Here is a 22,195-nt window from a genome sequence, read left to right on the forward strand (position 1 = left end):
GAGAGACATAAGGCAAGGCTGGTCGCTAAAGGATATGCACAAACTTATGGTCTTGATTATGATGAAACTTTCAGCCCAGTGGCTAAGATGGCTACAGTGAGGTCTATCATTGCATTAGCAGCACAAAAAGGTTGGGCTTTACATCAAATGGATGTAAAAAATGCTTTCTTGAATGGTGATCTACAAGAAGAGGTGTACATGGAACAGCCCGAAGGATATGTACATCCAAAATATCCTACTTTCGTTTGCAGGTTAAAGAAAGCACTCTATGGTTTGAAGCAAGCACCTCGTGCTTGGAGTGACAAGATCAGCAGATATCTTGTCAGTATTGGATTTGTGGTTGGAAATGCAGACTCTTCACTTTATGTGAAGAAGACACATGATGGTATCGTGATGATAGTCATTTATGTTGATGATTTGATTATCACAGGTGATTGTGGGAAAGGCATTGATGAGGTTAAGGCCTCTTTATGCAAAGAGTTTGATATGAAAGACCTTGGTGATTTGAGGTTCTTTCTTGGCATTGAGGTGATTAGAACAGGCAAGGGTATATGGTTGGTGCAAAGGCAATATGCACTTGACATGCTGGCAAAGTATGGTATGACAGCATGCAAACCAATGTTAACACCATTAGAGCAAAACATGAAGCTTAGGGCTGATTTGGGTGATGAGCTTGATGATATCACCATGTATAGGAAAATGGTTGGTAGTCTTATCTACATGACCATTACGAGGCCAGATATCAGTTATGCAGTTGGTTTGGTGAGTCAGTTTATGCAGAGTCCTCGTAAACCTCACTTGGATGCTGTGAGACGGATTCTGAGATATGTCAAAACTACCGCACATTATGGTCTTTTCTATGAGGCAGGAAAAGACATGCATGTCTATGGATATACAGATGCAGATTGGGCCGGTAGTGCATATGACAGGAGATCTACCAGTGGCTATGTTTTTAGTCTTGGTAGTGGAGCTGTGAGTTGGAGCAGTAAAAAGCAACCTACAGTTGCTTTATCTACCACAGAGGCAGAGTATCGTGGAGCAGCCATAGCTGCATGTGAGGCTATGTGGTTGAAGAAGTTGCTAGATGATGTCAGGTTACAGAGTGATATGAGAGTTGTCATTCATTGTGACAACATGCGTAGTATTCAGCTTGCTAGCAACCCAGTTTATCATGCCAGGACCAAACATATTGAGGTCCACTATCATTTCATCAGAGAGAAGGTGCTAGATGGGCATGTTGATTTGACATATGTGCAGACAGATGAGCAGGTTGCAGATATCTTTACCAAAGCACTTGGTAAGGATAAGTTCGAGTATTTCCGTACTCGATTGGGAGTCCTAGAGATGGACATGTCGAGCTTGAGGGGGAGTGTTGAAATATCAAGCTCGTATACAGCTGGAGGATAGCACATGGGTGCTGACAGAGTGACAGTATGGTAGATAGATATCGTGTGGTGTGTTTATGACCGCGTCCAGCTGGTCATGTGTGGTGTGGACATTACACTAGGTTTACTTTGTAGTGTGGACATAACACTATGTTGTGTTCTCCTTTTTGTGTGTGTGAGAGAGATGGTGACTATGGCTTCTCTCCTTCTTTATGGTTGATGATTATGGATTAGGGTTTGCTTCTCTTGTGTGTGTTACATCCTGCTCCTGTTTTTTATCAATGCATACATACAAAAGCTTATGCAAGCTATGCCATTATGTAAGACTTATGCAAACTATGCCGTTATGCAAGCCTTATGCAAATTATGTTAAAGCTTATGCATAAAGCATGCATAAAGCCTTATGTATAAATCTATGCATGAGGCCTTATGCATAAAGTATTATGCATAAGGCTTATGCATAAAGCATGCTTGAGGCCTTATGCATAAAGCCTATGCATAAAGCTATGCATGAGGCTTATACATAAAGCACTATGCAAGCCACGCTAGCCTAAACTAAACCGTCCCCCGGCACTATGCATTAAGCATGCATGCATAGATTAAGCTCTATGCATAGAGCTTAATCTATGCATTAAGCTCTATACATAGAGCTTTATGCATGCATTAAGCTCTATGCATAGAGCTTTATGCATGCATAAAGATCTATGCATGGAGCTTAATCTATGCATAGATCTCTATGCATTATAAATGCATGCATAGAGCTTAATCTATGCATTAAGCTCTAAGAATGAAGCTTAATGCATAGATTAAGCTCTATGATTAGAGCTCTATTCATAGATTAAGCTCTATGCATAGAGGATCTACAAAACAAAACTCCTCTTTTTCGTAGATAAAAATAGAGGAAAGAGAGGATAAAAAGATAAGAGAGGAAAGATAGAAAAGCACTTACCTCTTTTTGGTGATGATGAAAGAGAAGATTAGAAGACCTACAAAACCAACAAAAGGGTGAGGAAAGGATCAGTAATGCATACATACAAATTTCCTAAGAACCTAATGCATACATACAAAATCGAAAAGATTAAGCTCTATGCATGCATTAAGCTCTATGAGCTCTATGCATAGAGCTTAATGCATGGATAGAGCTCTATGCATAGATCTCTATGCAGTATGAATGCATGCATAGATTAAGCTCTATGATTAGAGCTCTATTCATAGATTAAGCTCTATGCATAGAGGACCTACAAAACAAAACCTCTCTTTTTGGTAGATAAAAATAGAGGAAAGATAGGGAAGATAGGAAAGCACTTGCCTCTTTTTGGTGATATTGAAAGAGAAGATTAGAAGGCCTACAAAACCAACAAAAGGGTGAGGAAAGGATTAGTAATGCATACATAAAAAATCCCTAAGAACCTAATGCATACATACAAAAGCCCTAAGAACCTAATGCATACATACAAAATCGAAAAGAGAGGAAAGAGAGAAAAGCATTTACCTCTTTTTGGTGAAGTTGAAAGAGAGGATCATAAGACCTACAAAACAAAACAAAAAGTTGAGAAAAGAATTAGTAATACAAAACCCTAAAAGTGTGAATAGCATGGATACACAAGGAGGTTTAAGTATAAGCCTCTTACACATAAGAGGCTTATGCATGAGAGGCCTCTCATGCATAAGCCTCTTACACATAAGCCTCTTATGCATAAGAGGCCTCTCATGCATAAGCCTCTTATGCATGAGAGGCCTCTCATGCATAAGCCTCTTACACTTATGCATAAGAGGCCTCTCATGCATAAGCCTCTTACACATAAGAGGCTCATGCATAAGAGGCCTCTCATGCATAAGAGGCCTCTCATGCATAGGCCTCTTACACATAAGAGGCTCATGCATAAGAGGCCTCTTACACATAAGAGGCTTATGCATGAGAGGCCTCTCATGCATAAGAGGCCTCTCATGCATAGGCCTCTTACACATAAGAGGCTCATGCATAAGTGGCCTCCCATGCATAAGAGGCCTCTCATGCATAAGCCTCTTACACATAAGAGGCCTCTCATGCATAAGCCTCTTATGTGTAAGAGGCTTATGCATGAGAGGCCTCTCATGCATAAGCCTCTTACACATAAGAGGCCTCTCATGCATAAGAGGCCTCTTACACATAAGAGGCTTACACATAAGAGGCTTATGTATAAGAGGCCTCTTATGCATAAGCCTCTTATGTGTAAGAGGCCTCTTATACATAAGCCTCTTATGTGTAAGCCTCTTATGTGTAAGAGGCCTCTTACACATAAGAGGCTTATGCATGAGAGGCCTCTTATGCATAAGCCTCTTATGTGTAAGCCTCTTATGTGTAAGAGGAAGCCTCTTACACATAAGAGGCTTATGCATAAGAGGCCTCTTACACATAAGAGGCCTCTTACACATAAGAGGCTTATGCATAAGAGGCCTCTCATGCATAAGAGGCCTCTCATGCATAAGCCTCTTATGTGTAAGAGGCCTCTTATGTGTAAGAGGCCTCTCATGCATAAGCCTCTTATGTGTAAGAGGCCTCTTACACATAAGAGGCTTATGTATAAGAGGCCTCTCATGCATAAGAGGCCTCTCATGCATAAGCCTCTTACACATAAGAGGCCTCTCATGCATGAGAGGCCATGAGAGGCATCTCATGCATGAGAGGCCTCTCATGCATAAGCCTCTTACACATAAGAGGCCTCTTATGCATAAGAGGCCTCTTACACATAAGAGGCTTATGCATAAGAGGCCTCTTACACGTAAGAGGCCTCTCATGCATAAGAGGCTTATGTGGGCCTCTTACACATAAGAGGCTTATGCATAAGAGGCCTCTTACACGTAAGAGGCCTCTCATGCATAAGAGGCTTACACATAAGAGGCTCATGCATAAGAGGCCTCTCATGCATAAGCCTCTTACACATAAGAGGCTCATGCATAAGAGGCCTCTCATGCATAAGAGGCCTCTTACACATAAGAGGCTTTTGCATAAGAGGCCTCTCATGCAGCATAAGCCTCTTACACATAAGAGGCTTATGCATAAGAGGCCTCTCATGCATAAGCCTCTTAGGCTTATGCATAAGAAAGAGAGAGAGAGAGAGAGAGAGAGAGAGAAAGAGAAGAGAATACCATTCAAAAATCTTAAACACAAGAAGCTTATGCATGAGAGAGAGAGTGAAGAGAATACCAATAAAAAACCCTAATTCTAAACATACCATTCAAAAACCATGAATATATGAAGAGGTGGGAGAGACAATTGGGATAGAGATTACCTTGTGAGGAAATGTCCTTAGGAGGAGACTTGAGAGGAGACTTTGTGAGGAGAGGACAAAGGGTGAGGTGCAACCATCATAAAGGAAGAGGTACAACACAAGGAGCAGAGGGGAGGGAAGCAAAAATAGTTGCGGCATTGAGGCGGGCTAGATTATTCAAAATTTCTTTTAATAACAGAGCGTCTATGGAGAAGAATCTGAACAGGACTACATCTTCTTCAAATTTGACTTTGATAAAGCCTATGGGGCGAAAGCAAGGGATGGTGGTACAAAATTGGTTGTCCTTGACACCACCTAGGCTTGGTAGAACGAGAGTAAAGAAAAAGAGGGCAAAAAGGAAATAAAGGAGAAATATTAAGCTGTGAAAATTCCCTGAGGTGTTATACTTTAGTCTTTTTTTTGAAACGTCCCATAACAAATAGACGTGGGTGGAGACGTGGGTGTAGACGCAAGGAAGCAGATTTCTCTCTCTCCCTCTCTCTCTCTCTCAGACCTCCCCTCTCTGTCTGTCTGTTTGTCTCTCTCTCTCTCTCTCTCTCAGACCTCTCTCTGCACATCCTCTATCCCCTGCGGAACACCATAGCCCTCTCTCTCTCTGTATAAACATGGCAGCTCAGGCCGTCAGCATATTTACAGAGACGATGCTGGAGGTTGAGTGTGATTCCTTCACTAACCTTGAGTCAGGGATACCTGCATTTACAGAGGATACTATCAATGAAACCCAAGCTGCTCACGAACCTGTCGGCAACCAAGAATTTCTCCAGGGCTATTGGGCGCAAAAGAAGCATGAGCAACGATGCAAGGAGCGCAACCCTGCTATAGGGAAGGTAGCCTTTCAAGAACCAGGTCAAGGAACAATATATGCAAAGCCATGGCTAGATGTTGGCGTCGACAGACCCAAGGACTAACAACAGTAGAACAACAGGAAATTCTAGAGCAGCTCATGCATCATCAGCCGTTTTCCAAGTTGAGGAGTTCGGATGTGCAATCGAGTCTTCTTTCCAACGTTCGCAACACATTGACTCAATTGAAAGTACCTCAGTCTTCAAGTGAGCCGTTTGTAAAGAGAGCCTCTTTGATGATGATACTGAACAATGGTGATCAGAGAACAATGTCAGTGAACCAGTCCAAAATTGCTGCTGTCTTGGGTGTTCATCGACGGAATATAGCGGCAGCAAGCAGTCGACTGGAAACGAAAGATGAGAATGAAGTGTTGCCACTTAGTGCTTGTCACAGACAATTGCCTTTGTATACAAGTATCACAAGTGAAACTAGAGATTTGGTGACCGCTTTTTGGAAATCTGAGACGAGAGTTTCACCAAACAAAAAGGATATTTGTAAGCAGAGAATCGAGGCAAAATGTGTCATCAAACATCCAATTCATCTTCTAGATGACTCTCAGGTAATATGTTTTTGCTACAATGCAATCCATGGTGGCCTTGATTTCTGTTGGAATAGTTCAAAATTTGTAGTCTTTGGGCAGCACTGAAAGCTTGGCTGTTCAGTACCAAACTGGTAGTTTTTTACCAGCAATCACTCTAGGCCATAAGTACCAATTTGGTACTGCAATCATTGTAGGTACTAATTCCCATATCCAAGTACTTACCATTGTTTGAATTCCCAGCTTCATAATAGTATCATTGTAGGTACCAATTCCACCTCCATAGGATTAAATTTGGCACGTCTCTGAATTTTGCATTGTACCCAACAGGATTCACGGTACAACTTTTGGTTGCAATGTCCAAGAGTAAGGAAGCACAGTCTCAATTTGGCACTTTTGAGAAGCACTCACACTTGGTAGTGTAATACCAAATTAGGTTTTGGAGACAGATTTGGTGCTTTCAATGTATCTTGCAAAGTACCAAATGGATGCATAGTACCAATTTTGGAGCGTTTTATATCCAGAAAAGTATCCAATTTTGTACTAAGCATCCAATTATGGTACTGTAAAGTATACAGAGAAATAGCCAATTTGGTACTGTGGATCAAGTTCGGTACTATGCAGGGTGCTTTAAGTGTGCTTGGTTAGTACCTAAGGTGTTCCACAGCTCCAATTTGGTTTTTTTGGGCACCACTTACAATTGGTAGTATAATACCAAAATGGGTTTTGGAAACAGATTTGGTGCTTTTAGAGGATACTGAAAAGTACCAAACTAGATGCATAGTACCAATTATGACGCTCTTTGTATCCAAAAAAGTATCCAATTTTGTACTAAGCTTCCAATTATGGTACTGTGAAGTATACAGAGAAATAGCCAATTTGGTACTATGGATCAATTTTGGTACTATGCAGGGTGCTTTAAGTGTGTCTGCATAGTACCTAAGGGGTTCCACAAATCCAATTTGGTGTTTTTGGGCACCACTCACACTTGGTAGTATTATACCAAATTGTGTTTTGGAAACAGATTGGGTGCTTTTAGTGAATACCGAAAAGTACCAAACTGGATGCATAGTACCAATTTTAAAGCTTTTCTGTATCCAAAAAAGTACCCAAATTGCCACTATGGATCCATTTTGGTAATATTCAGTATGTAAAACAGTACCAAATTGGGTACTATGGTTCCAGCTTGGTACATAGAACCAAATTTGGTGCCTTTTTGTATTCACAAAAGCACCCAATTTGTTACTATGATCCAATTTGGTACCATGCTTAATGTAGAAAAGTATCCAATTGGGTACTATGGACCGCCTGGTAATAAATAGAGCCTAATATGGTGCTTTTCTGCATCAAATTTGGCACTATAGTCTATTATCTGGCACTACAGTTCCAAATTTGGTACTTTAGAATGAGTTGGTGGTTTACAGTACCAAATTTTGTACTGTAACTAGCTTTGGTGCTTTACTCTTGTTTGATAGTATTCTGAGCTCTAACGTGGTTCATTTTTCGTTTAAAGGTGGAGCTCTCAAAAGATTCAAGAGCATGTATCCTGCGGTGAAGTTGTCACTTAGGTCCTTTGAGACACTCAAGCCTTTTTTTGTCCGAAGATTGAAAGAGCGCTATACTTGTTGCTGTATTTACCATATCCAGATGGTATACTTCAAGGATGCTTTCAATCAAATGCGCCAGAACAAGTTTGGGCATCACGGCAAAGAACATCCATGTACATGCTCCGTTTGTGGTACACGTAGTGAGGCAGGCCAATGTTTTGCAAACCAGGCTGTTTTTCAACACATAAGTAACTTGCTGGACCCCAAGGTGTTGAGCCAATTATTGTCCATTGGGGATAACTTTGCAGTGAACGCAGCCGAGGAGAAGGAGGACTTCCACCTTCTTAAGTGCACAAAAACCGTTTATGTAGCACCAAGAGTACTGAAGGACCTTTGGCATAACAAGATCGTAAGAGGTGGATTGCTAGTTGAGGGCTTGTACTATGCCCAGGTTGAGGGCAAAGTTGATACCTTTACCCTATTAGATCAGACACCACCAGTGATGATCTACTCGCATCTTGTTAGAGCCATACGGTTCCCCATGGAGGCTATCCCTGGCCTCCATCACCACTTTAAACTATCCTCAGAGATATATGAAAATATCTACAACAGTATGCCATATGAAGACGGAAGTGACCAGGACGGGAGCCATACAGTGTTTACCCCAACTACAATTCTAACCACTGGCAACAATTGTAATTTTCTTGAACATTAGGACTTGTTTGGGGTCTTCTTGGGCCCTTTTATTTGGACACTTAGTGAAATGCTTAAAATGCTAATCAAGCTTTGACCAAGCTAGTGGCCTAGGCCTGAAAATGCATTTTTCCTTTTCTACAAAAAAGAAAATAGGCCTAAAGGTAATCTAATCATTAGATCTTCTGTCCTTGGGAAGGAATATGGACCTAAATGCCTTTTTGTCTTGTAGTGAAGTACCTTTCACAAAGAATGTTTGAAAATTTTCGTCACTTTGTTCCCTCCCTTTTTGGAGGTGCTGCAGATCCCACTCTCTCTCTACACTCTCTCTCTAAAACGCATTTAGGGTGTTTTACTTGGGTAAGGGCTTCTTTTTCTCTCTCTAGGAGCCACGGCCTGCAGATCTGGACCTCCTACTCCATCATCCTCTCCACCAGCTCTCATGGAAGAGCTCACCATCCCCTCTTGTGAAGGTACAGATCTACACATCCTTGCAAGCTGAAGCTCTCCATCTCCATCACTAGCAAGCTCTCCATATCTATCATCCTCTCCACCAGCTCTCATGGAAGAGCTCACCATCCCCTCCTGTGAAGGTACAGATCTACACATCCTTGCAAGCTGAAGCTCTCCATCTCCATCACTAGCAAGCTCTCCATATCTATCTCCTCAAGGCCTCCATTTCTCTATATCCATCTGCATCTCCTCCACCTCCATCTCCATCACCATCTCCATCTTCATCTCCTCCATCACCATCCACATTTCCATCCTCCACCTCCATCCTCCATCTCTGTATCCATCCTCCACCTCCATCCTCCATCTCCATCATCTCCATCACCATCCACATTTCCATCTCTGTATCCATCTACATCTCCATCTCCATCACCATCCACATTTCCATCTCTGTATCCATCTACATCTCCATCTCCATTTGCTAGGTACAATGGCTCTACGGGACATCACCAACAAGCAATCAAAGTTTCGCTTGCACGTGGACTTAGACGAGGAGTATGCCACAATGCGAAGTAATCGAACGAAGGGATGTATTCCTGCTGAGGTGCTACGACTTCAAGGTGCAAAAGCCATTGATCTTTGGACTGATGGAAGCATTTATCCCCTTGATCCACAGACTGGTGCACCTCCCCCTTTTCGTAATATCACGCAGGTCGTACGCTTCTTGGGTGATGGTTATAATGGTTTCTTAGGGTACTGTCAGAGGCTCTATTCTTTGTACTTGCAGGAACTCTCAAATCAAAATCACCTCAGGAAGCTTCTAAAATTATGCAAGGCAGAAAAGGAAGAATGTGCGTCAACTTTCATGGCCACAAAGGAACATATGCTGGCTCGAGTCAAGGATCTAGAGAAGGAGGATGCAGAGCAGAAGATGAAGCTTGATAAAGGTGTGGAAAGGAGGGATCGAGCTATAGAGAACTATCTCCGTCTTCGAAACTCAACTCGGAACCTTCGCCGACGTGTCGATCATTTCACTCACCTCCCCGTGGGATATAATGCAAGGCAGCGAAAGCGCAAGCCTCTGAGTCTTCTTTCCAAAGATGGGGGGGCTCGCAAGCGACGTGTGCGTCAAACAAGGTAATCACAGCTTCAAAACTAGCATTACATTCCTTTTTCATATAGTTATGTCATTGACTCTGAACTATGTGATGTCCAGGGAATGTGCTAAAGCAATATTAGGTTGTTCCAATACTGAGGAGTCTATCCTTGAGCACATTATTCCAGAGCAGAAAGTAATCAATATGATAACCAATCCAGTAAATGGTGCGTTGCGTGTGACAGGATTCAAAAGTATTTTCTCAAGGAATTCGAGCAGATTGTCAGTCCCATTGAGATGCTCACTGTGTGCGACACAGCAGGTATCAGTGATAAGGGATACAGGGCTTTGTATACTTGCATCACAGCACGTCTACGAGGCAAAGGAATGACACGATCTATACTTCCAACACCATACAGTATAGTTATGGCAAGGAAGTCAGCAAACAACAATATTGCCGACTTGCTAGGCGGCTTCAGATGGGTGGATGGTAGCATGCTAATGTCAAATTCAAAAGATTTTGCTTACAACAAGTTTAACAATGTTTACGTCGAGGTGGAGGCGCTTCAACGAGCTATGATTCAGTTTTATGATATGACATTAGAGGAGACGGATGGAAAGGCTATATTTGTCCTCAAATTGGATGAATGTCAGGTTGTAAAGGGCCAAAGGGTGGAACGTACAAGTCTGACACTCATGAGCAGGGCATTGAAGCGAAAGAGCTTAGACGGCGAAGATGAAACAGGTGATGCGGAGAATAACTTGCACACAAAGCGACGCAAGCAAGATTACTTTGGAGTGCAGTCTGAGAAGAACATATGGTGGCAGGCGGCATGGACCCTTCCGCACGAGGACCATGACAGTCTGAGGTGGTACTTCACCCGTACAGGTATTCAAGGAGTGATACACAGGCAATCAAATGGTGAAGTCTTGCATGTGCCTGGCACTGGTCACTTTGAAATAGAGTGGCACCTTGGTGGTGATCTCAAGACCCTCAAATGCATGTTGGGAACTAAAAGCGGTGCCAACACTTTGTTTCCATGCATCTTTTGTTGTCATCCAAGGATGCCAAGTGTCGCAGTGGGGAAGGCCAAACAAGCAACCAAGGTGAAAGGTCGTAAGCAGGCAAGTGCAAAGGGCTCAAATCAATTACAAAAAGGGAAGGGTATGCACGTCTGGCTCAATGGAATTATGAGCTGCAATCAAAGCAAGGCACCATCTCGCGTAGAGGAGGATGCTACTTGGAACCCTATTCTTTCAATTCCACTGTCGCGAGTACATGTGTGTACCTTGCACGCAAGACTTAGAATTCTGGACAAATTGTTGATGCTCCACATCAATTATGCTTGGAACATGGAGCCAGAGTCACGGCGAGAACAGGGCATCCAAGAGCTTGAAGTTGTTTTATCATCCGTGGGGCTTCACGCAGGTGCTGTCACCCTCTCTAAGGATCGCAAAAACCCATCAAGTACCCAAGATAACCCTAATAAGATATGTATGGGTGGTGCAAAAGCAAGACACCTCCTCTCAAACTATGGTGAGGCTCAAAGCCATACACATTTTGAATTATGGAAGCAGATTTGTGATGTAACAACCTATCGAGGCAATGAGGCGACACTAGGATTGAAGCGTGCACATGTGTGGGAAGCTTGTGATGAGATGATGAGGCTTCTTGAGCGCCCGTATCTTGATGAAGCAGAGATAGCTACATTCAAGACTTCGATTGACAGATTCACAGAAGAAATGATCGATGCTTGGGGGGAAACTCATATAACACACTACATGCATATTCTCTATGCGCACAGTTCCTTCTTTCTAGATGAATATGGGTCTCTTGCACTCTGGAGCAACCAAGGCATGGAACGATCACATTACCAAGCCAAGGCGGCCTATTTTAAGAACACGGGTCATGGTGGTGGCAAGGTTCGCAGCAATGCGTTTCAGGAAATGTTCAATTGGTTTTACCGTGCACTTACTGGGAGAAAGGCCCAAAAGCGAGCCGGAAATTTGTCTTTGAGGCGCAAAATCATGAAGGTGTTAGGTGCAAGGCGAAAGAGAAGGGTGCAATGCGTCAATGGCACGTGAAAGAGCGAGGCAATGGCACAGTGGTCGACTAAGAAATGGCCGTGTGTGGTTACCCACCCAATAATTCTTGTTTGCCACTTTTTGGCGCGTTCATTTTGTAAATTGACTTTTTTGTAATTTTGGCCCCCTATAAATATCAATGAGTTTTATAGTCATTTTTAAAAGTCTTGACTTGTGAGCTCTCTCTCTTCCTCTCCCCTTGACTCTCTCGCGCGCGCTCTCTCTCTCTCTCGCTCGTGCACTAATATCTCACGCACATGGAGCCCCCAAATGATCCTCCCTCCAATACGCAGGATGACATTTTCAAAGACCTCGGGCCCTTACCGGTGGCACATAGAACTGCAATCCCAAACATTTACCCGCAAGCCCAAGTGGATCTGGAAGCTGAGCGTGTGAGGCTTGAGCGAGAGGCCCAAGAAGCCCAAGAATGCCAAGAAACGAAGAGATTACACAAAGAAGCAGAGGACATGGAGGTAGCTGAGAGAGCAAGAAAAGAAGCCGAAGAGACCATCAGAACTCAAGAGGACGAGGCAGCAAAGAAAGCACAGGAGGATGAGGCTGCCAAGAAGGAGGAAGAAGACGAGGCAGTTAGGAAGGCGGAGGCAGATAAGAAGGTTGTAGAAGAAGCTCAGGCCGCCGAAAGCAACAAGAGAAGATTAGCATTCTTTGCTGCGGAGGAGGATTGGCTTAACAGAAAAGCTCACGGATTTGTTGCTGACCTGCGAATGGCCGGATACGAAGATGACACAATTTTGGAAGCGGCTATACAAAGTCTTCGAGCAGAATATACAAAGAGGAGAAATGAAGACACAGTAGAAAGGGAGCACCTGCCGAGCAATAGGATTGTCAATGCAATGCTAGACAGAGTCTTGGCTCGTGCACTTGGTAAAGGAAAGAGAAAACTCTCAGCTGAGGAAGTAGAAAATAAGAGACAGAAGCTTGAACGAGAAGCCAGGGCAGCAAACACACGGAGGCTTCGTGAGGAAAAAGATAGGAAAGATGAAGAGGAGCGAGTAAGGAAGGAGGCAGAGCAGCGAGCAGCTCCGAAGACTCCATCTGCAAAGGCAAAGAAAACTCCAACACCTGCAAAGGCTAAGAAGGGGAAAACCATTCCTAAACGCACACAACCCCCTTCCGATAACTTCCAAGAGCAGCGACAGAAGTTTAAAAATGACACGCCAGCTTGGACTCGCCACACGCGCAAGCACCACCGCCCCCAACAACGCAGAAGAAGCAAAGGTGGAGACCAGGGACAGTTGCCCTTAGAGAAATTCGCAAATATCAAAAGACCTGCACACCAATTATTCCAAAGGCACCTTTTGGGCGTCTCGTCAAAGAGATTATCCACGACCAGCGCCGGGATGTCAATCGTGTGCAAGTGGCGGCACTAGGTGCTCTGCAACAAGGTGCCGAGGATATTTTGGTTTCGCTTTTCCAAGACGCGGTTTTGTGCATGGTGCATGCAAAACGCGTCACTTTGAAGCCATCTGATCTTCATCTAGCTAGGCGTATCTGTGGAGAGGAAGCTCTCTTTCACTAGATAGGGGAAGCCTTGTAATGCAACAAACCGTGTTTTTTAATCTCAATTTGATTAATGAAAAACCATGTCTATTTTCAGAAAAGTTATTTTCTATTGCAAGTGATTGTTGTCTTGTCAAGGTAATTGTAGTCTTTTGCATGTAATTGTTGTCGCTATGTACATTCGACCTCATGTGAACGCTCGTCTGCCACCGCCCGTCCGACTTTGGCTCGACTCGACGGGCCGATTTCTCCCGCGTATGGCCCCAGAAGGGTATATCAGCTGTGCGGGGTGCGCCGGGGCCGAGGGGGGGGGCAGTTGGTCGCTCCGTGGAGCCTGTGTGCCACGGAGCGACTTTTGGCTGTTTGACCTACTCGCTTCTCTAGTATTCGCAATAGGTCACGCTCTTTATCCCCCTCAAGAGGGGGGTCACAGAGATAGCGCGCTTGGAATAGGAGCGTTTCACTCTGTGTAGACTGGTTGGTCATCACCCGCTCATAGAGCGTGTTCCATCGGGTCCCTTTAGTAATAGGCACCCTGGCCTCGACCACGTGGCCCCCTCGGGCGGGCCGTAGCGGTGGTGGGAAAGCGCCAACCTCAGCCAGAGGGGTCCTCTGGTACACACTGCGATTCTCCCCAATGATGGTTATCCTGCCACCGAGGAAATACTCTACAGGGAGGCCCGCTGTACACAACCCATTCTTTGCTGACCCACCTCGCTCAATTCCTCGCCCCCATATATGGAGTCCGCCCGAAGGTGTGCTCTCTATGATGAGGGGCCTATCTTTGCCAAGGTAGGCCTTAAGGGCTTGCGCCGCGAAGGTATCGTCTACATCAATCAGACTGATCCCTGAGGGAAGGGATTCCACCTCTAGCCCTATGGATCCTCTGGGATGTGGGGACCTCACCGCGCGTGCACCATCGTCCACTAAGTCGCCAAGAAGAACCCAATGATCTTTTCAACGGCCGACCCCGGTGAGGATGACTCTGCAGCTATGGTACTGCAATACGTGAGAATACCCGAGGCTGATAGAAAGGCGCGGCAGCGGGACCCTAAGTGGCGTGGGAAGGTCGTGCCCATCCATTTCACGGCGGCCTTCTGCATGGGTTTCCATTAATGGGACGACCGGGCAGAGGTGGCTCACAGAGGGAACTTAAGGAGGTGACTTGCGGAGTCAGATTATGATGAAGAGTGTAATAAAGGGAGATCAGCCGGCATCGTACCTAATACCGCTGTCGGCTCTCGAGTTTGAGTTGGTTTGCGACCTCCTGAGCTGCGGGTGCCACCTGTTTTTTCAGAAGGGAAAACAGCGCCTCCCAGTGGACAAGGAGCAGAGGGTTCTTCTTGGCGACTTAGTGGACGATGGTGCACGCGCGGTGAGGTCCCCACATCCCAGAGGATCCATAGGGCTAGAGGTGGAATCCCTTCCCTCAGGGATCAGTCTGATTGATGTAGACGATACCTTCGCGGCGCAAGCCCTTAAGGCCTACCTTGGCAAAGATAGGCCCCTCATCATAGAGAGCACACCTTCGGGCGGACTCCATATATGGGGGCGAGGAATTGAGCGAGGTGGGTCAGCAAAGAATGGGTTGTGTACAGCGGGCCTCCCTGTAGAGTATTTCCTCGGTGGCAGGATAACCATCATTGGGGAGAATCGCAGTGTGTACCAGAGGACCCCTCTGGCTGAGGTTGGCGCTTTCCCACCACCGCTACGGCCCGCCCGAGGGGGCCACGTGGTCGAGGCCAGGGTGCCTATTACTAAAGGGACCCGATGGAACACGCTCTATGAGCGGGTGATGACCAACCAGTCTACACAGAGTGAAACGCTCCTATTCCAAGCGCGCTATCTCTGTGACCCCCCTCTTGAGGGGGATAAAGAGCGTGACCTATTGCGAATACTAGAGAAGCGAGCAGAAGCCCAGGACGACGAGGGTACGGAGGGACAAGCAGGCGAGGGCACTGCCGGGACGGACCTCGAGCTGGACGCCCACGTAGGGGCCTTGCTGGTGGTCAAACAGCCAAAAGTCGCTCCGTGGCACACAGGCTCCACGGAGCGACCAACTGCCCCCCCCCTCGGCCCCGGCGCACCCCGCACAGCTGATATACCCTTCTGGGGCCATACGCGGGAGAAATCGGCCCGTCGAGTCGAGCCAAAGTCGGACGGGCGGTGGCAGACGAGCGTTCACAAAAATTGATTGAAACATCATGACAGGACACGACCAGAACATATAAACACATCAAGAAGATAAAACTTAAAATCAGCTCGAAAAACATCTTGATGTCATTAATTGTTTGATTTTCATAGACGAGCGTTCACAAAAATTGATTGAAACATCATGACAGGACACGACAACAACATATAAACACATCAAGAAGATAAGACTTAAAATCAGCTCGAAAAACATCTTGATGTCATTAATTGTTTGATTTTCACAGAAGGCAAATGAGTACATTGGATCTAGCCAACTCGCTTGATGAGCTTGGTGAAAGCCTCGTGGGTGAGAGTCTTTACTGATGGTTTGTCACCAATGCGTTCGGCTATCTCTTTGGCATCAGTGATGCCTTGTCCAAGGCTAAGGCCACAAAATCCTAGGAAAGACCCTGAACCTTTATCACCAAAGCTATAGATAGCTGCTTCCCTATTTACAAGAATACATTTATGGGCATTTTGAGCTATAGGGGCTTCAGACAGGATGGCGCTTAGGGCTCTGCACTTCAAAAATTCAGCTTGCGCATCATTTGAAAAGTCTTTGTGAATTACGCGAAGCATCTCGGCATTGAAGCTTGGGATGTAGTGCCATAGCGCAGCATCTTTTCCCTCCACCTCCTTTCGTGCTCCACCCTTTCGGCTTGCGAACCAGTCCATTTCTCTTGCGGTCTACAAAGTAGATAGAAGAATGAGTTGACTTCAAAAAATTACAAATTAAGAAGGGAAGAAATTGGGTGTACTACCTCAGTGGCATCATCATGATCCGCAAGGTCTGCATCACTAATATTGATGCTCCCGAAACTGACGGAATCCGAAATGGCAAGCGGCTTGTGAGGGGCAAAGCTAGTTTCTGGCACACTCTCGTAGAAATACTTGCACTGGGATATTTGTACAAGAGTCTCTGCCACAAGGGACTCTATTGAGGCATGATTTTCCGGCAGCGCAAGCACCTTTGTGACATCTGCGGAACTGAAGTCAATGTGGATGTCATCATCTTTGGACGGCTGTTGTGTGTCTCGCATGCCCGCGTACATAGCAATGACTGAGAGAGTTTCATCCTGGTGCAGCCCAAGGACATGGGCGATGTCATCCAAAAATAAGAACTCTACACCTTCTACTATGATGGGGTGTAGAGTTAGCACTTCGAGCTCTGGAACTTCATCCATGACATCGTCTCCTTCGATGTCCCGTTTCACAGCCTCAGCTTGCGGCTCTTCCGCCAGAGTCACAAGTGCAAGAGATGCTTCTTGCACTGGGGTGACAATCTCCTCCTTTGGGTCAGCTTCCTTGATCAAGAGATAAGGTGTGGCTTTCTTTGGAGGAGTGGCCTTCCTCTTTCCCTTGCTTTTCTCTGTTCCCTCTAAGATCAGGAGGGCAAGAGTCATGTCCCACCTCAAAAAACTTGTGCCAATGTTGCCCATTCCAAGACCTACCAGGTTATCTTCTTCCTCCTCCCTTAGATATGCGCTACTAAGGCCTTTGAGGAATCTTGCAAGCCTGAACCTGAAATTTTTGTCCGCTTTGTAGGTATGCTTGATAAGATCCACAGGCACCCAAGTTCCCTCCTCATCTTCAAAGTTGACACAATATTCAGCCATGTATGTGTCCATGTAGCTAGTGAACGCCCCAAACACGTCATTATGGAGGTCGGCGGTGCCTTCCATGTCAATAGATGTTTGAAAGATGGGTGCAAGCTTCTCGATCAAGTGACTGAGGTCAAGCTTGTGCAATTGAGATAGGAGAGCTTGGGCGGGGGTGGCCATGCTTGAGTAGCGAAGAAAGCGAGGGGACCACAAAGATGCCGAGAGTGAGGAGATGAACTCAAAGTGGCCAAAAGTGACTTATAAAGAGGTCTTTAAAACTTTTTTTATGTTTAAAAACTCACTTAAAACCTCCAAAAAAATAAAAACACGCGACAAAACTTAAAAGTGCACAAAATTGAACGCAAATTGCGAGTAGCCAAAATCGTTTTGAATTAATCTCTCAAAATCTGTTACATAGCTTGCTTGATATGGATACATCTGGGGAAGGGAATGCTTTTACAAAAGTAAGATGCCTCTTTCCTCTTACGTAGAGGTGTGTTATCAATCACAAATGAAAAGTCACCTTTCAGTGCAAACCTAAGGCCTAAGTACTCCCTTAGGTTCGCCATATTCCAATCAGCATTTACTACGATATCCCACACATCAGCTTGCGTGCTAACATGTACATCAAGCTGTTCTGCATCGTTGATGTCCGAATCGAGTGCTTGCCATTCGCCTCCAGTCAGCTTCCAACGTCTGTAAGGAAAGATAATAGAGAGTTGTTGCTTTCCAAGCTGGTACCGAACGACCATCTTCTCCGACACCACCATGCACTTTATCTTGTCACCCTGATGTTGAATAACCTTCAAATCCCACGAAGGTGGCAAAAAGGCACTCATTACTGTGCCTCCCTTTGCAATCCACATTGTAGGAGTCCAGTGAACATCAGCCTCCTTGAACAAAAACACAAACAAATGTAAAGGCATGAAGAACGTGAGAGTCGCACGATGTGACCCATAGTAGGTGCACTTCATTGCATTGCACACATCAATCTCAATCCGACATCTGGTTAGTGCAACCAAAGTATTGTCGGGCTTTGGCCAATCATGGTCCGTGAGACTTGGTGTAGGGAGCCTCCGTAGAGTCCCAGAACCATCTCTTGACGTGGGTACAATATACTCTGCATGAAAGAAGAAAATTGAGCGCTCTAAAAGCTCTGATGTTGAACAACCAGTATATAGTAGCTTGCCGATTTCAAAGTGGTGCGCCTCAAAGGTTCCAGAAAGGGCCTCTAAAGGCTCCCATTCCACAAATGTCAACGGAAAGATGTCTGCACAGAACATTACAAGAACACACTTGAAAAAATCAAGCTTCCGTAACATGAAATGATATTAGCATGTCTCAGTGCAGCCCATAAAACAAGAAGCACAAATAAAACTTACAATTTGCAGGAAAGCGTTTGTGATTGGCATTGCCAACACGGAGTTGCGATGCCTTGTAGACGTGTTGGATCATCACCTGCTTGCTTCCGTCAGCCCCCTACTTGAGATCCACTATGCGACCCTTCCAATGGTGTGACTTTAACCCTATGTATCTGCGAGAGACTTTGTGGGCTCCCCTTGTGCTTGGACGCATCGTCACCCACATTCCTTTTGCAAAGGTGCTTGTAACCCACAAGCCAGTGTCGTCTTGTTCGTTGCTGCTGCTAAAGGACTCCACCCTTGAACGAGGTCGGCGACTCATTGTGCTTGGCTAACCGACTAAGCTAAATGCTATGAAGTTGTAGGTGTGTGAGAAGATCTCTGCAACCTAATGCTAGCAGAGCATATAAGCTGGCAAGAGGAGTCAAGAATGTGTATAAGCTAGCAAGAGGAGAGTGAAGAATGTGTGCAAGCAAGAGAGGATGGACTTGATGGGGAAAAAAGGACTGTTTTCCAAGCTTTCCATAGCCAAGAAGATCTCTGCAACCTAATGCTAGCAGAGCATATAAGCTGGCAAGAGGAGTCAAGAATGTGTATAAGCTAGCAAGAGGAGAGTGAAGAATGTGTGCAAGCAAGAGAGGATGGACTTGATGGGGGAAAAAGTGGACTGTTTTCCAAGCTTTCCATAGCCAAGAAGGCACAGAAAGATAGATCTAACTTTAGGAGGGAAGGGGAAGGCAGAATGGGGAGGGAGGAGGCCAAAAAAGATTCTTTTAGTTAGAGAGAGACTCAAAACCGAATTGCTAGTTTTAGAGAGAGGAAGAGGGAGTGGGGAGAGGGAAAAGTAGCTTTAAATGAGGGATAATGATGGGGGGGCATTTCTGGCCCTAGCCCACTTTTTGAGGTGGGGCCATTTATGCCAGTTTGAGCTGTCTTTATTAAAAAAGGGTGGGAAATCTGATTTTATTGAAAGATTTTGCATTTTCAGCCCAATTTCTTTAAAAAAAAACGTATGATTCAAGTTTGACCCCTACATATTAGGGGCAGGGAAACCCAACATTTTTCTCCACATGGCCTTCTCCCATTGCACCATTCCTTAATGACTGTCATTAGGCTTGGGGCAAATTAAAGGGCCCAAGAAGACCCCAAACAAGTCCTAATGATAGAATCTTGCTTGTGATCAGTACTGTCTAATTCTCTTGATTAGAATCTTACTTGTGATCAGTACTGTCTAATGCTATTGCTGTGTTATCAATTTGGTACTGTGCTTTATTGTTTTTCGCTCTGCTGTGTTTTTGCAGTACCAAATTTTGGTACTGTTCCTTTTTGTTTTCACCAAGTAGTAACAGAAAAGTACAAAAGCAGTAGCCAAGAAAAGTACATGTACAAAAAGATAATTATCATTAAATGCCAAAGGCAATGTACAAGCATACAGAATCTTTTACACATCAGGGGGGTCAAAGCGGTACGAATACCCCTCCATAGATACAAAGTAGTTGACAACGAACGAGGAAATGTCATCCTCAACATCAAACAAGGGATTCCGGTGGCTGTAAGCAGTGGGGAACTTATCAGCTAGCCACCTGGAGATCCACGGGAAAATGACATCCATAAGATACTTCGGCTTGTGGGGGTCATAATACTTAGGCTCATATGACCGGATGCAGCAGCACGAGTCGTAATCATTCTTCAAGGACTTGTATCTCGTGTCATCCACAAGGAGGGTGTTCGTTTCATTGAATTGCGGATACTTGCGCCACACTGTTCTTAGGAGCTTCAGAAAAATAGGCTTGTTACCGAACTCCTTCGCAAGGACTGGCACATCTCTGAGTTTGGTAGCCCACCTCTCACAATGAGACTGGTCAAAAATATCTGTAAAACAGGTAAACCAAGCAATTAGAATAGCAGCACAAATAAGAGTACCAAAGCTAACAAACAGTACATAATAGTGAAAAGGTACCAAACTTGGTACAACACAGTACCAAAGTACCAAAAAACCAAAGTACCAAACATTATAAAATGGTGTACACAAATGTTACCAAGCACAGAACCAAGTACCATAGTATCAAAGCACCAAACAGTACCAAATTGTGTACAAAATAAAAAACACAATTTCAAACTACCATAGCATCAGAGTACCAAAGTACCAAAGATAACCAAAGAGTACCAAATTATGTACAAAACAGTGCCAAATTGTGTACACATGAACAAACATAGTCCAAAGCAGCATAGCACCAGAGTACCAAAGTTCCAAAAAGTACCAAATTGTGTTAGCAGTGCCAAAAGTACCAAACTACCAAATAGTACCAGATTGTGTACAGAACAGTAGCAAAGCTAGCCAAACAGTATCAAAATCAATAAAACCAGTTGTGAAAGTTTAGGGATAAATACCTAAAAAGAGGCCTTTCATCTTCATCAACCGAGGGAAGCAAGCATTCATTATGGCCATCAGGTTATTCCTTTGGCTACATGACCAGAGCATCACGTCGCATCGCTTCCTCAAGTTAACGATGAAGTCCTCCGCATCAGGTCTGACGACACAATATTTGTATTGAGACACTTGCACACCTCGGGGCCTAACTCCATCTGGGAACGGGAGCTGCCACAAATCCTTGGGTGCTTCAACATAATCCTTCAGTAGCACTCCATTGACATCCAAAACAACAAGGCGCCTATTGCTTGCCATTACATGTTTCGGCAGTGATGTATCCGGTGGTTGTTCATGTAGCCACCAATGGTCCCCTGTTGTAGTACCACTAAACTATATGAGTAGAAGAACACAGCTTTTTCGCAAAAGCAAAGTTAGACATTGGGCACCAATAAAAGGTTACAAAACAGTGACAGTAGGACATGACAGTTTACAAACACATTGACACCTTTCAAGAGTAGAGCGGCATGACACAAAATGCATCGACAAAAGCAAAATGGGCTGGTATTTCAAATTAGTCCAGAAGCAAGTACAAAATGCTGTAACATCAGCTAATTTTTGCAGCCTTGTGGCTTGAGACCACCACCAACGGGGCGCTTTCTACATTTCATAGCGAAGAGCGCGAAGAGGGTGGCTGAATCATTGCTATCACCTGTTTCTAAGGGTGTTGCATCAGGTGTCTCCTCCGTAGCTCTGTCCTTCCCCACACCTTTTGTATCCTCCGTGCCTTTAGGCAACTCTACACCTTCACCCTCCTCTGCACCTTTAACCTGCTCTGCACTTTCAGTAGCTTCCCCCGCCTCTTTGGCCTCCTTCGCGCTTTTAGCCTCCTCTACACCTTCAGCCCCCTCTGCACCTTTAGCCTCTTTGGCCTCCTTCGCGCTTTTAGCCTCCTCTACACCTTCAGCCCCCTCTGCACCTTTAGCCTCCTCAGCACTTTCAGTAGCTTCCCCCGCCGCTCTGGCCTCCTCATTGCTTTTAGCCTCCTCAGTGTCTTTGGGCTCCTCTGCACCTGCAGCCTCCTGTGCACTTTGAGTAGCTTCCGCTGCCCTATTTCCGTTCTTCCTCCTCTTTCTACCTGCCTTGTCCTTTGCAGATGTTGATGCCGTAGCCAAAACCTCTGCCTCTGAGAGAACTTCAACTGTCACCTCCTCAACAGCCGGCATCTCTTCATTGTTCTTCTCG

At 44.9% G+C, this 22,195-nt stretch overlaps 1 pseudogene; it reads right to left on the bottom strand.

Annotated features, from left to right (window-relative positions):
- Window positions 1-20,023: 20,023 nt before the first annotated feature.
- On the bottom strand, window positions 20,024-21,493 carry LOC147611163 (uncharacterized; annotated as a pseudogene).
- Window positions 21,494-22,195: the final 702 nt, after the last annotated feature.

The sequence above is a fragment of the Cibotium barometz genome, chromosome 48 (assembly GCF_041138505.1).
Source record: "Cibotium barometz isolate CiBa-2024 chromosome 48, ASM4113850v1, whole genome shotgun sequence".
In the NCBI taxonomy this organism is placed as follows: domain Eukaryota; kingdom Viridiplantae; phylum Streptophyta; class Polypodiopsida; order Cyatheales; family Cibotiaceae; genus Cibotium; species Cibotium barometz.